Consider the following 15078-nt stretch of genomic DNA (forward strand, 5'->3'; position numbering starts at 1 on the left):
ACCATTGCATTCATGGAGATAGTTACTGTGTTCAACTCGATATTTTTTTATATATTGAAGTCAAAGGTGTCGGAACCAAAGGGAACAAGGGCCAAATTTGTACACCCCCCCCCCCACTATTGCAGACTTTTTTTTGTTATCGTAGTATTAAATTTCCTCTTATATAAAGAAATTAAAATGTTCTTATGTTTTGGGGGGGAAATGGTTATTTGCTCAAAAAAAATGTAACGCTAGAGTTAAAAAAAAGATTTTTTTCTCCTCTAAAAAAGGAACTAATAGTGTTTATGAAAAATATTTTGTCGAAATTGTGAAAAAAGCTCTTCCCCTCCCCCCAAAAAAAAAAAAAATGAAATAAAAAAATAACCACCATATGTTACCGTTATCCCCTCCCCCCTTTCCTCTACATGTAAATAACATTTTAGCACTGGTGGGTTTAGTTACAATTGCGAATGTGTACTTAAGCTTAGACCTATGGGTTGTGAATAATTATTAAAAATTAAGTGAAAAAGATAGAAAAAGTGACATGGATCTGGGAAAGTGGATACAGTTGTTACTTAATTTAAATAGAATAATTATTTGTTCATCACTAATGTCCTAAATTTTAAATGATTTAGAAATAACCATAGAGTCCACATTCAGGAACAAATAAAAATATTTTTTCTCATGTATTCAAGTGTCATGTATCGATTCAAAATCATTTTTCATTCAAAATTTGACATATGTATACGAGTATATCTTGTAGTGGTGTGTCACTATAAATAAGTGTAATACGTCACCAAGTACAAATAATTATTGAACATTCAACATGAAGATTCCAAATAGTTATTAAAGAGAAAATAGATATATATACATACCAAATGTAGTAAGGGGTACTAAAACCCTCTTTTTCAAATTTTTATTTATAAAGACACTCTTACAACGTAATTTATATGTAATACATAAATTATTAACAGTCGAATTAAATATTCGATCGCTAAATTGCATAAATTGTAAAATATAATGAAATATTAAGAAATTAATCAATCAAAAAATTTAGACAATTAAAAGATAAATAAAATCTAAAAGATAAATCTTCACTCATTAACTTTGTGGATGGAGGGTTATAAATAATATCCAAGTAATTTACAACACAAGTTTTCATAAAATGGGACCCTTTTTAAAAAATTAGATTAAAGTATTTTTTCATCCCAGATATTTTGATAAAAGAGCATGACCAAACTAAAAAAATGATCCACCAGGTGGATTGATGATATGCATGTCATTACCTTTATTATATCATTCAACCTTTCCTCCAAAAAAAAACCCAGAAAAAAGCCTCTAAATCATCTGGTAGTTAGCCAAATAAGTCAATAGTACCAACTGCCAATTATCTCGTATTAAATCCCAGACTGTCACTGGCATATTGTTTCTTTACCATTTTTAAAAGGAATTACATATTGTTAAAATCTACATAGTATTTTATTCGATACTGTATTATAATATAACTTAGTAATATTTTATTAAAATAGTAGTTATACAATTGTATTTAGGTATGATAGCCAAAATTTCTTCATACAAATAAGAAAATAGTCAGTATATATATTATATAAACAACGAGGGATCAACAAAAAAATGTAGCCCTGTCCTTTTGGAAACGGAGCCTAAGTATAGCATAACTTAAAACTTTATTTATTAAAAAGACTATAGAATGAAATCAAGGGAGACGAGAGAATTGACAGCTGAGAACAAAATACATAGTGTATTTTTGTGATAGTGAGGTAAGGCCGTGTACGTACGCAACACAAATAAAATAAGCATGTTTTCCTTGTACCCCAATTTTAATTTTCAATTTACAAATAATAAATATATTAACACGGCAGAACCTCGGAAATAAATAGATATACACTGTATTGTGATGTCGGTTGTGGATGTGGATGTTTCTTTTCTTTTAATTTGTATTTTTAACGTTGATTGATTGAATTGAAATGAGTTCTTTTCAACTTTTTATAACTCACAAATTTGATTTAAAAATAATGCCTTAGTTGGAAATAATTGGTTAACTATCAATTGATTTTGTGCTTTTTTTTTCTGTTTCTTTAGGAGAAAAGGCTGCATGATAGAATAAAGATCGTCTTAAATAATTTGATCATTCAGGGAGTTGTATTATTTTCCCTCACGGCTGTGCCACTTTCGGTCGTAATTTAAGCAAATTAATCAAAGCAAACAACGCTCATGCTCAATTAGTTAGATGATTAAATAAATTTAATGAAATAATGGTATTAAGACAACTCCTTGTTTTAAATAAGCCAAACCGAAGCTCTTTCATTAGTGAAATATGTTTTTTATTCATTAATTGTAAGCATGGATTTTATTTTTTAATACTTGATAGCAAAATATTACTGAATAGAAGGAGGACTAATATTTTGTTCACTCCCTTCATTATTTTCTTATGTCAGTCTTTTAACTTATTAAAGATCTTACGTTATGCTTCTTTATTAGATATATACAAAAGGCGAAAGAATTAACGTATTCACATATAGTATTTTCATAAAAGTGCATGTCATCCTAAAAGTATTGAAAACAACAAAACACTATTAATATGAATGATTTTAGACAAGTCAACAAAGAAAGTTTTTTGGGTTCCATACTTGTAGGTAGTAAGTTGTCCATTTAAGCATTCTAGTTTTAATTTTTTGATTATTATAAATAAATAAAACATTTACTTAGGATTTTTTTTTTATATTGAATTTTTTTTGTTTGAAAAGTTGTCAACTTATTAGTGTAATAAACGTTGGCACGTTGAATAGAAGTTTTGTTTTATTAAGTCGTGCATTCCTTTGTAATTGAAAAAGATAATAAGGCAACGTTTGTAGAGAACAACAAAATATTTGATCGTTTCTCTCTATCTCTCTTTGTTATAAAAGATTAAAGGATACAATTAAATATTGATAATTATTTAACCAATTATATTTGGGGATGACTAAGAAGTTTCTTCAACGCAAGAGTTTATTGATGTATTTTTATTTAACTTAAGTGTATTTCTGTCATTCCTAATTCACAAAAAATTGTTTTGTACGGAAATGTGTTATGATTAAGATATCAGTAGAACATTTTTCTTTGATTTAATAATAATTATGTTTGTTGTAATTTTATCATTCTATCACAAAGTTTTGGGTCCCCACTCAGTAATTGTAGATTTTTTAATTTTCCAAAATTATTATAAATTCACTTCTAAATTATTATTTAATCAGTATTCTTACAACATATACTATAGTTAAGACCATATTGACGACTCATATTCATAGGATATAATTAGACAAATAATTAATTAATTATCATTCGGTTCTAAAATATTGAAATGCAAGAATATGTTTAAATTACTATAAATAATTTTATTCCATTAATCAAAATGAAAAGTGCAACCATCTGATAAAAACAAATTTTTTGACAAAATGTGTATTTCTTTATATTTTTTTGAATAGTAAATGAAGGCAAAAAAGTTATAATGGTACATAATAAACCAAAGGTATCTTTTTGGGAACATAATAACAGTTCTTAGTTGAAAACTAACTCTAATAATAATTTCCAATGCAGCAGAGTATTTATGTGTCGTTAGAAGTAGAGCTATTGTAGTTTTAATAATATATGTTGTTAAAAAAGTACCGGAATTTTGTTAAATAAAATACAAATTTCATATTTAAACATTAAAATCTATTTTGTTGCCTTCAAAGTAATCTCCATTAGATGCAATACATATATGCCAAAGTTTTTTCCAGTCCTCGAAACATTTTAATAAGCACTTATTGGCATGGCTTTTAGCTCCTTCCACGAATTTGTTTTGTGGATTCAATAGACTCGAAACAAGTTCCAAGGAGTGGCAATTTAAGGAGTTTGAGGAACAAAAAAAATCACACTGAGCTAAATCAGGAGAATATAATGATTGATCGATCGTATTTATTGAGTTTTTGGCTTTGAATTGATGGTACGTTATCGTTGTGTAAAATCCAAGATTTAAGATCCGTATTATTAAGTTTTTGTTCAAAGAAATTATATCATTAGATTTAATGTCTCAAGTTTAAAAACAATCACAAAAATTTAAAGGAATAATACTGAGTAACTGACCTCTTACTCAAGACAAAAACAAATTTTAGACTCGTAATCAACGTGTCAAGTACTACTCTACACAATTATCAAGTATGAAACCATAATCCTTTTCATCAATTCAAATTTTCCTTATGTACCTAAAAACACAAGAGTATTTAAGATTCTATTAAAACTTATTTACGCACAATGTATATGACCAGAGGTGTATAAAATATGTCCTAGAGAGCGGGATGGGTTTTTTATAGTTGGCGATCTGATCAGGTTTTGTATATTCTAAAGCTATTAAAATTATGATTATTTAATTATAAAAGAGAGAACATCTAAGTATGAAGTAATAACTACTGCGCATGCTACTGAAATATGGAAAACAAGAATGGGACTTTGTTCGGGAGTTAAAAATGTATGTCGTTGTTAGACCAGGAGTCGAATCGAGAATCCACATCGGAGTAATTCAGGCTTAAGGTATGTCCTTGCTATAATACGGGGTGGGATTTGTGTTTATTTCCTTCTTCTCACGGCAGCTTGCAGCTGATATGATAAAATGTCATGAGATATAAGCTTATCTCTACCCAAATATTCTTCAAATTATCAGGATTACCATGGTCATTTTGAGTTTGTTTTATATTAGCATACCAGCAGGACATGTTTTATGCATAACTGCATACTATGACAAATAAAAAACATCGATTAGGATAGAGAGTTATAACTACAATACAATTAACTATTTGCAGTTTTAAAAGTTTGAAATTCCATCCATCCAAATCTGTAATTTTAGCATTTGAAACTTTGTATATAGGTAATTTATTCAAAAAAAACCAACTCTATTACACAAGGAACGATATACGTGTTAAGTGTTCAATTAAATAACAAACAATAACAGATAACAAAAATATTAATTTAGTAATACCATCTGCTCCCATAGTATTTTTATAAAATGATACAAATGCTTTTTCCAAATATTAATTTTAGTTAATTAACTTTGTGAAATGAAGGAGACTTGAAAGCAGTTTATATAACTTGTAGTTCACTTTTTATCATCATTATGTATATAAAACACAAAATGCAATTCAATCGAGAATGTAAATAATTTGTAAAAAGGTTCTGATACGCTTTTTAAATATTTTAGCAAATGTATTTTTCTCTGATAAATATGTTAAGTCCCCCTTTCAACTATTAATAAGTACGATTATTTTATATTTAATGTAACTTTGGGCTAAGAACAAAATCCAATAGTCCAAGAAGAAAGAAAAAATGTATAATACACTCTAATGTGTTGTATACATAATGAGATTAGGTAATACCTATATGTATATAAATATACCAATAAATGATGCTTATTTATCGGATATAACTCAATAATATCGAAGAAACATTGTCTGTATCCCAATCGGGATATACGAATACTGATTTCATACTTCTACATATATTATTTTTACTTTGTCACTTTGTATTGATATTATTAGTGGTGAAAATCGTCTGTATTTGGGTATGTTAAAAAAAGAAACCGTAAATAAGCATGACAATTTGAAAAAATGTTTTGAAAGAGACAGCTTAGCTGTCATGACGTTTCATTTAATCAGCTGTGGCAATGAAGAAGGGGGAGAAGGAAATTAATAAGGACATTAGCAAGAATGCCTACTCCAATGTCGATCCCCAATTCTACTCTGAGTCCAACAAGGGCTTACAATTATAACTCTGCACCAAATCTTCAAGGTTACTCTCCGTCCTTTATGAGCGCATACAAATGCTCAATCTGGTTTAGAATATAATTGAATGTTGTAGGTAAGGAGGCTCTCTAATTGGTAGTTAATATAACAAGTAAGGAAAAGAATATTCATTCTTCGGATTACCCATTCCAAAATAAACGGATGAGCTAAAAAATACAAACGATTTCCTTTACTAGACATTATGAATGTATGTATTTGTTTATTTATAAGAATAAACAAATACACATTTTATCCTACATATATTTTTATAATATATTGCTTTAACATTTTTTAAATTTATTTTTTAGTATTTATTTTTATGGAAAACATGTACGTATATACAAATGTAAGTTAACATTCCTAAGGGACTTTTTGTTCGAAGCAAAGAACAAAAGTAACTAATAACTCTTCATACAGGTTTGTCTACAAATGTATTATACTAAATTGCGATGACCTATTATCCTCTTGCGCTAATGATGGGTATCATAAAAGAAACCCCTTCTAATTTTCCTAATGGTTTTAGAAAGGAAACAATTGTGAGCCATAACTATTTATGAGGAAACATACATTTGTTTTATACGTATAATCAATATTCGTTTTGCATAAATATGTATAAAGTCAGCAAAATAATTGTCTCTTGGATATGAAATATTTTCCTTCATGACTATATTTATGAAAAAAGATTTTAAAAAATCATCAACTTATTTCAAAATATTTGTTTTGTTTACTTTTTTAATTCTTATATCATCAATAAATATTGTTTGAAGGACATTATTTTGTCCTCTGAGAGAGAAAATGAGGTTCAGTCATTATAAATACGATCCACATTTATTTTACCATTTGATCACGTTAAATCATCAAAGTTAAAAAAGTTGTAATTCCTTTGAATTATTAATTTTGTCCTATATTTTCATACTTTGACATACTACAAATGATAGAAGTGGAACGTATTAATAAAGCATACTTTTGTAGGAAATTATGACATTAGTAATTCCATCTGTATTAATGCCAAAAGTAAAGTTTTTTTTGTTTCTTTGTTTAATTATTTGATTGTATGGTTAACCCTCATATTTAACAATTAGCGTGTCATATTTTTATATATTTTTTTTAAATTGATTTTTTTTTGCAGTATCTTTTGGTACTGTGTTTTGTTTTAATATACACGTTTGTTCAATTTCATTAAATTATGAATACGAATATTGACCTCAAGCAGAAGCCGGTGAAATTTTGGAGAAAGTGACAAAAGTCTATAAAATCATTTTTTGGTTCTTTGAATCTATCTAATAATTTTCTTGGTAAGTTTATATTTTAGTTTAAGAATCAATTGTTTTAAAACATTATTCAACTTAAAATCAGAGGTGTTTGCAGCGGGGGAAGTAGCACCCTCCCCCCACCCCCAAATCAACAAATATGAAAAAAAAATCATCGCTTTATAAGAAAAAATATTTATGGGGGAAACCAATTTTTATGTCCTTGCTAAAAAAAGGGTGTTTTGATCAAAGTCAGGGACTGATAAAATAAAACTTAGGCCCTCCTTACCCTTAAAAAATGTAGTGTAAGTCCTAAAATTATATATTTAGAGAAAAAAAAGGATATTATAGTTTGTTTTTAATTTTTTCAAAATGTCAGTGATTTTGTGCTCATGGTAAATATTAATATATTTCAATGAGGTTGCACAGAAGGGCTGATTAGGACAGTACTGTGTATTGTCCTAATCAGCCCTTCTGTGCAAAAAAAATGTAAAGTGTTATTTGAAAAAACTTAAGAAATTGTTTGCCCCGGCTTCACCCTACAGTCCATAAAATATGAAAGGGATGGATTCGAGAGTTGGTCCTACTGTTGTATATCGAGATGATGTTTTGTTAGTAGCATCTAGTGTAAGAACACAAGCCAACTTTCGGCCAGGTCGGTCAATTTTTTTCTGTCTGACATTCGTTTGAATCGAAGGACTGGAGTGATTTTCAAAAAATGGACGAATAAGAATTTCGTATGTTGATTAAGCATTACTTTATGAAAGCCAAAACGCCTCAGGAGACTAAAAAAAGCTTGAAAAACATTATGAGGACGCTTCACTTTCGATTAGAACTGTTTATAAGTAAGTTTCAAAAAAAATATGGGTGGGAATATGGGCACCTTGTTGAGGTTACTACTCCAGAAATCATTCATAAAATCCATGATTTGGATGACGGAAATATGAATGTGCCTGAGATTTCTAGTGTTAGGGTTATCTCGAGTTAGAACCCTATCTTCATTAATTTTGCGATTGCAACTGCTGAGGTGTGAGCTGGTGCATTGTCAAGATGGAAAATGATTTTTTTGTGGGCCAATCGTTGAAGTTTTTTCTTGGGGTGCAGTTTTCAAACGGTCCAATAAAGATGAATAATATGAACCCTTTTCTAGATAGTCGATGAGGATTATTCAAAAGAGAGGCACCCTAATCTTTCCGAACGATTAAATCGAATGTCAAACAAAAAGAAATAGACCGATCTGCTGAAAGTTTGTTTTTTTCTTTCAAGAGATGCTACTAACTAAACATAAGCTCGATACGTGTCAGAAATGCCATCTTTCGAACTTTGCAGGGATTTTTCAAACGAACCCTGTAGTTCCTCAGTATTCAATATGTTAAGGATATAAAATACATGTAAGGTAAATATATTTAGATTTTGCCTGTGTGAAAAATTACATTAACTTAAAAGTTGATAAAATTCAATTATTTTTAAATTTAATCAATAATATACTCTTCTTCTTTTTCTTTTTTTTTTTTTTCATAAATAAAGCCAAATAATTTAAGTATCATGAACATAAATAGTTAATTTTCTTACTTTATAACCTTTTTTAAATTTTGAGGAGAGAAAATAATTATAATATGCTTTAAAAATATATATAAAATATTGTATGATTGATCTGACAGATGGATAATTAGGCTAATATAGGTATACTATTTTAAGTTATGATTTATAATATGCAAAGGCACTTGCAGGATTATATTAATTTTTCTTGGTAAAAAACTTCTAAAATTTATTACTAATTCAAAATATTTAATTTTTCAAAAAAAAAAATTCAAAAATTAAATAATAAATTTTTTGAAAAAATAATTACAAATGTTTAATTTATAGGAAAAAAATTCAAAAATCCATTACTATTCACACAAAAAAATACATTTTTTAAAACAAATTAGTTGTTTTAGAAATTTGGATATTTACATCTACTTCAGCCCACCCCGTGTAGAAGCCCCTGATATTTTACGTACAGAATTGTAAGTCAAAAGCTTTTTGGGCACGTAAAGATTATATTACGAAAATCTTCAAGTTAAACCTGACAACTTAAAAAATATTTGGGAAGAAAGCAGCATTTTTATTAAATGAAGGAAATAAGCTCAAATCCTACTTTGGATCAAGCAAGGATATAGGACGGCGTTACCTCTCTTATACAAAAATACGCTATGTATTTTGGTCTCAGCCGTCGATTCCCTTTTCTCACTTGATTTTAAACTTATACTTCGTTTCCAAAAGAACAGGAACACAATTTCTATTTTCCAAAAAATTAAATTTTTTATTAATAAGTATGTATTTTTGAAATTTTTCTCCAAATTTCAAAAATTTTTTCAAAAATTTAATTTTTCAATTTATATACATTTTTTTCTATTTTTTCAAAAAAAAAATTATTTTTAATAGCTGTTGATTTTTGAAAAAAAATTTAATTTTCCGATTAAAAAATTTAAAAAATCAAAAAAACAAGCCCCCCTCCTCAAAATATAATCCTATGGACGCCCTTGATTGCAAAATTATATTTTTTAACTTTTATTTAAAATATTAAAGAATTGAGTTTTTACTAGAATCACATTGGCATTCATATTTTTTTGGACTGGTCCCATTACTATAGTTATATGTACCAAGATATCCTTTCCTCAATAACGAAGTAATTATGAAAACAGCCTTTCAAAAATATTAAACAACAAAATATGCCCACTAAAAAAACCCTTAGAATTTACAACTCTATTTATAAACATATGAATATGAATATGAAAAACTAAAAGAAGTAGGAGAATTGAATTTTTTGTTTATAATATTTTTTTTTAAAAACAATTTCAGTAAAAGTAAAGTTGGTTCTTTAATAATTCAGACAGGCATAAAAAAGTAAGAGCACTTATCTACCAAAAACACTTTTCTCTTAAATACAATTATTTCAATGCTTTGCTCAAAAGGGGAAGAGCGTTAATTAGGCGTTCTTCAATTACTAAAATGAGCTGTGTTGTAGCACTGTAGTGGAAATAAATAACCTATAAGTGATCTATTTGCTTCGGTTCTTTAAAGTTGGTAAGTACAGGAAAGCCGGACTCATTATCTAAATTTACAATCTCGGAGTAATTTTTTTAATGTTCAATAATTTTCTTCTCAAACTAAAATATTAATTTAAATTATTTAATAATATACTTATTGTAGATAAATAATTATTTGTGGTTAGTATTGTGTTGATCTTTATTAAGCAAAAAAAGACTGCATTTTCATCTAGTTCAGTCTCATATCGATTCATTTCAGTCTTAAAACTTATAAAGGTTTGGTCCTTGATGAAATCATTCTACTTTTCTTTAGTACTGATAGTTTAAAAGGTTTCCGGTAACTTTGTCTTAAACTATTTTGCATCAAGAATATTTCGCTTTAATATATAAATAAATGAGATTTATACGTGGGTATTGTTTATTTTTGGTTGAGACTGATGTTACTTTTGAATTTAATGGTTGTTTTCTGTTGGAATAATAATAGAATTATGCTCTTGCACCATATCATTCTTATTCGTCAAGCCATTAGTATTTTCCAATATGGATAACCCATCATTTTTTAATGATAGTATATTGATAACGAAAAAGTGATGTACATATACTTCTACTACATATTTGAATTGTTTCATATTATTCGAACTTGATTACCTATTTTGTAGCTTTTTCGAATGTATTACATAATTTACCTTTTGACAGTTTTTATGTATTGGAATTTTGGGTCATAATTCCATCATTTTTCTACAATTATAACATTCATTTAATGCTTTTTATAGTAATAATAGTTACATATTTTGATTAAACAGTTCAAGCCCAACATCAATTCCAACCAAAAATATACAACAATGACGTTTGATCCGTATGTACTTATATATAAAGGTGAAATATTCTTGGGGCAAAATAGTGTAAAGCAAAAGTTCCTTGCGTCAGTGCAAAGGACATATCCCAAGGACTGATAGGACCAGTCCTAACACTAGACTGGATTAAAAAAAAGGACTGAGACAACACTATTTGTGGCTAATTTAAGAATCAAATGGAATTTATCTGTTAAGTATTCAATGATAAAGTCTTTGGAGTCAAAGGGTAGCTCAGAACAAATTAGTTTATTCTAGTAATGAAAAAAAAATATGAAACGAAAAATGCCAGAAAGAAAATTCAAAATTCCTATAGTCTTAATTACCAATTTGTGATAAAACTATAATGAAGATAAGTTTGAAAAATTTAGAATATATTTACTAAAGAACATAATATGTTTATTAGTTTAGTAGTTTGATATATGAGGTGTGTTCAAAAAAGAAGGGGACTTTGTATTTTTTTTTAGGAAAAGTATTTATTTTTATCAATATTTATGTTGTTTCAATTTAATTCTCTTCAGAACACTGAACACTTGTGCTGAAACTTTTTCAATCCTCTAAACACTACTCATAAACACTTTCCGGTATTTTCGGCATTAATGTGGTGTAGTTTTTTGTAAAAAGTGCGACGATTCTTTTAGTAAAAATTAAGCAGTTTCGGAACAAACTTCGCTGACATTGGTCCCAGACCCTAAATGTTCGAAAAAAAATTATATCTCACGTCAACTGATATTTCAATAATCTCAGCAACAGTTCTGATAGTGATTCGACGGTTTACAGAAACAATTTTATTCACTGCTTAACTATTTTCATCTACTAGGGCTTCCAAAGCGAGGCTCGTAATTGGCATCTGCCTGGCCATCTTGGAAGAGTTTTACTATGTGTAAACATTTTTTTACGCGGAACAGTTTCACCGTACGTCATTGTCAACATTTCAAGTGTTTTTGGAGCACTTAATTAAATTTTTTACACAAAATTTGATGAAAATTATTTTATCTATGTTATTTATATCAAAAAATCGCTGAAAATGCAAAATACTTCTAACTGTTATGCCTTTCATTAACAAAATAAACATATTTATTGCAGAAATAATAAGTATATTATCGTAGCGAGTGTACTAACATAAAAAAATTAATAAATCGAGCATAACAAATGTATGTTGCCTGCAAAATTTGAAAAGTCACCTTACTTTTTTAACACACTTCGTAAAAATAGTTTTGTTTCAACTACATCGAAAAATAATATTACTTAGATATTCACCACTGCGTCAACTTTTCCCAAGTATGGCTCAATTTGGACCAAGAAATTGCTAACATTAAAATTGATGTTAAAACTTAAGTTCGATTAACTATAGGTATGAGCCATGAAATTATGTTCCGAAAAGATGAGGAGTGGAAAAAAATATCATATCTATTTATCACTTCTACAAAGTGATTCAACTAACCCCACTTTCCTCCTTGAACATTGTGGCACAATATACAAGCTATAATCAATCCAAATGATAAATCAATTGAAACATTGATAATATAAATCAGCGCAATAAAAGACTTTTATATATATATATATTTCATAATTTAGAAAATTAGCTCAAAATTTTTTATATTTCAAACGTTATCTTTTAAGTAAATAAACTATTATACATAAATATTAACCACATTTAAAAAGAGATAAAAGCTTAAATAAATATGCTTTGAAGTTTTTGATAAAAAAGTCATTTTTTTAAAGTTTTCCAAGTTTTGATCAAAATTTAACGACTTGTTTTCACTATGTCTTTATACATGCCATTCATGTTATATAGTGTTACATATGAGACAGTTTCTCTTATGATAAACAAAAATATATTTGTGCTTCGGAACAAAAAAAATTCATTATGTAGGTTCACTTTTTCTATTAATTACATAATATATATGTTTATACAATTTCATTTTGATGATGTTCTTTCAAAGTTTTGCCTTTATCGGTCAAGTGGTTCCGGTTCTTGAACCGCTAGAATCAGAACCTACAAAGTCGAACCGAGACCACTATATATTGCTTATCGGTCTCGGTTCTTGTGCCTTTGTTCCTATAAAGAAAAGAATATATATATTATAAAAAATAAATTAGCTTTAAAAGATAAGTCCCTTTTCTGACTTTTTTTTGTGCAATTGTAGCGTTTCTCAATTATTTTTTTACGTCACCAGGGGGATAGAGTTGTATCTGAGTTTCAAATAAGTAAGGGCTTCTTAAGGAGCTGGAAAAGCTATTTTAGGCACCAGACTGTGTAAATACAAGAGGGAAGGGGCGAGGTAGAATTTGGATCCAGGTCCACTACTAAGCTTGCGGGGGTCCTATAATATGATAACTATAATATCTCTTTAGCCAGGATTTCGTAGACTTAAAATGCCCATCTCCCCCCTACACTTATACATTTTAAGCTGAGGCCCCTTTATACAAAACAACTGTATATATATGTAGACTGAAAGCAATCCTCAATTCTCCATCTTCCTGTGCCCCCTCCCTAACCTCCCCTCATGACCTCAATTTAAAAGTCATTGTCTTAAGCAACCTTAGTTTTCAGGGACCCTGCTAGAACTTGGGGCACTACGCACTCTGTGTATAAGGTAGCTACGGCCCTGTTTGTATCTAATATAATTTCCTGGGCCTGAATTTTCTAGTGACACACCTTGTTTTAAGTCTCTGTTGCCAGACTGAGCCTGTATTAAAAAGAAACGAGACGGAAGACCGGAACCGAGACCGATAAAGCAGATCCGAGTCCGAAGACCGGAACCGAGACCGATAAAGCAGATCCAAGACCGAAACTGTTGAAATGAAAGAGCCAAGACCAGCATCGATAGAGCCGCTGAGTCTGAACCGGGTACAACCTCTTGTTCTTTGACATCGTTCTTATCATACAATGATTAATCAATGGACAAAATAATCTATTCGAAGTTAACTCCATTAATTGTAATTTGAGTAGTTCTGATTGAGAATTAATTAATTTTTTTTATGCATATACTGAGTTAACAGAAAAACAATATTGAACAATAACAAAATACATATATATATATACACCCGAATAATTTATTGACCAACTTCGTTCAATAATAGGCTTTTAATAAAATTTTGGGTATGATTTGAGGTATCCAAGAGTTTTAGCTATAGGGAAGAACCTTCATTTGATTTATGAAAACTAATTTTTCCCAGCTTATGGCCTAAAAATTAGAATATATCAATTTCTAATTTTTGCATAGTGCATATGAACTTTTACTCTGTATAGTAAAATTGCTTCGCCCCCAAAGGATTAATCAAAATAATTTGTGGAAGAATGCAAAAGTACATGCATAATCAATGTTGAGAAAAATAATTCGTTGATGGGCATCACATTATATTTGCTTACCTAACGAAGCGATTATTTATAAATGATTAAAAAGCTCGATTGAATGTTCACACCGTGTCTTCTTCATAATGCAGGAAAACCTTCTCAACTAGTGGTTTTAGACAAATATCATAATATATATATATATCATGTATATGAACTTATTTTTGTTTTTTGGAGTGAGTTCTCTAAGGAGAGCTTCCGTATGGTCGTACTATAATAAAAGGAGGGAGAGGTGAGGAGAGAGTGTGCTAGAGAGCAGAGGAAGGAAGAAAGAGAAATAGTTAGACTCATGAGGGAAGGTAAATGCATAATATCAAGCGCTCACAAAGAAAGGAAATTGGTGAATCTAGGAGGAATAGGGAGTGTAATAAAAGTGATCAGTTAACAGTTGATGAATTCTACATTAAACCTTAATTGTCAATTACATATGTATTCCTATATACTATGTACCTACAAACTGTATTAAAATCCAATTTGCTCCTAAAAATACAGAACAAAAAAGTAATATAGTATTTACAATAGAAGCAATACCTTTAAATGAAATTTTCATTTAACATAAACAAATAAACGAAAATCAGGAACAAATAAACGTAGTGCCCAGAAAAAAAAAGTAATTACTCTCTTAATGGTTTTCACTCTTTGATTAATTGTTGTACTATTATATATACGAATACGTATTATATTTTAATTATCATACTAAATATTAAGAGAGTTTTGGCAAATAGAGTCAAATCTGAATAAAGAAAACTACTATTTTTTAGATGACAAGTTGAATATATCCGAATTGTCAATGTATCCAAA

At 28.8% G+C, this 15078-nt stretch overlaps 1 protein-coding gene across 2 annotated transcripts in view; it reads right to left on the reverse strand.

Moving 5' to 3' along the window:
- Window positions 1–14398, reverse strand: part of mfr (ferlin misfire) — a 139635-nt gene extending 125237 nt beyond the window's left edge. For both annotated transcript variants that reach the window (XM_071889923.1, XM_040716615.2), the window contains exon 1: window positions 14296–14398. The gene's annotated coding sequence lies outside the window, so the exon portion shown is untranslated. The remainder of the gene's footprint in view (window positions 1–14295) is intronic.
- Between the last annotated feature and the right edge of the window lie 680 nt (window positions 14399–15078).

Source organism: Lepeophtheirus salmonis, chromosome 7 (assembly GCF_016086655.4).
Source record: "Lepeophtheirus salmonis chromosome 7, UVic_Lsal_1.4, whole genome shotgun sequence".
NCBI lineage: Eukaryota > Metazoa > Arthropoda > Copepoda > Siphonostomatoida > Caligidae > Lepeophtheirus > Lepeophtheirus salmonis.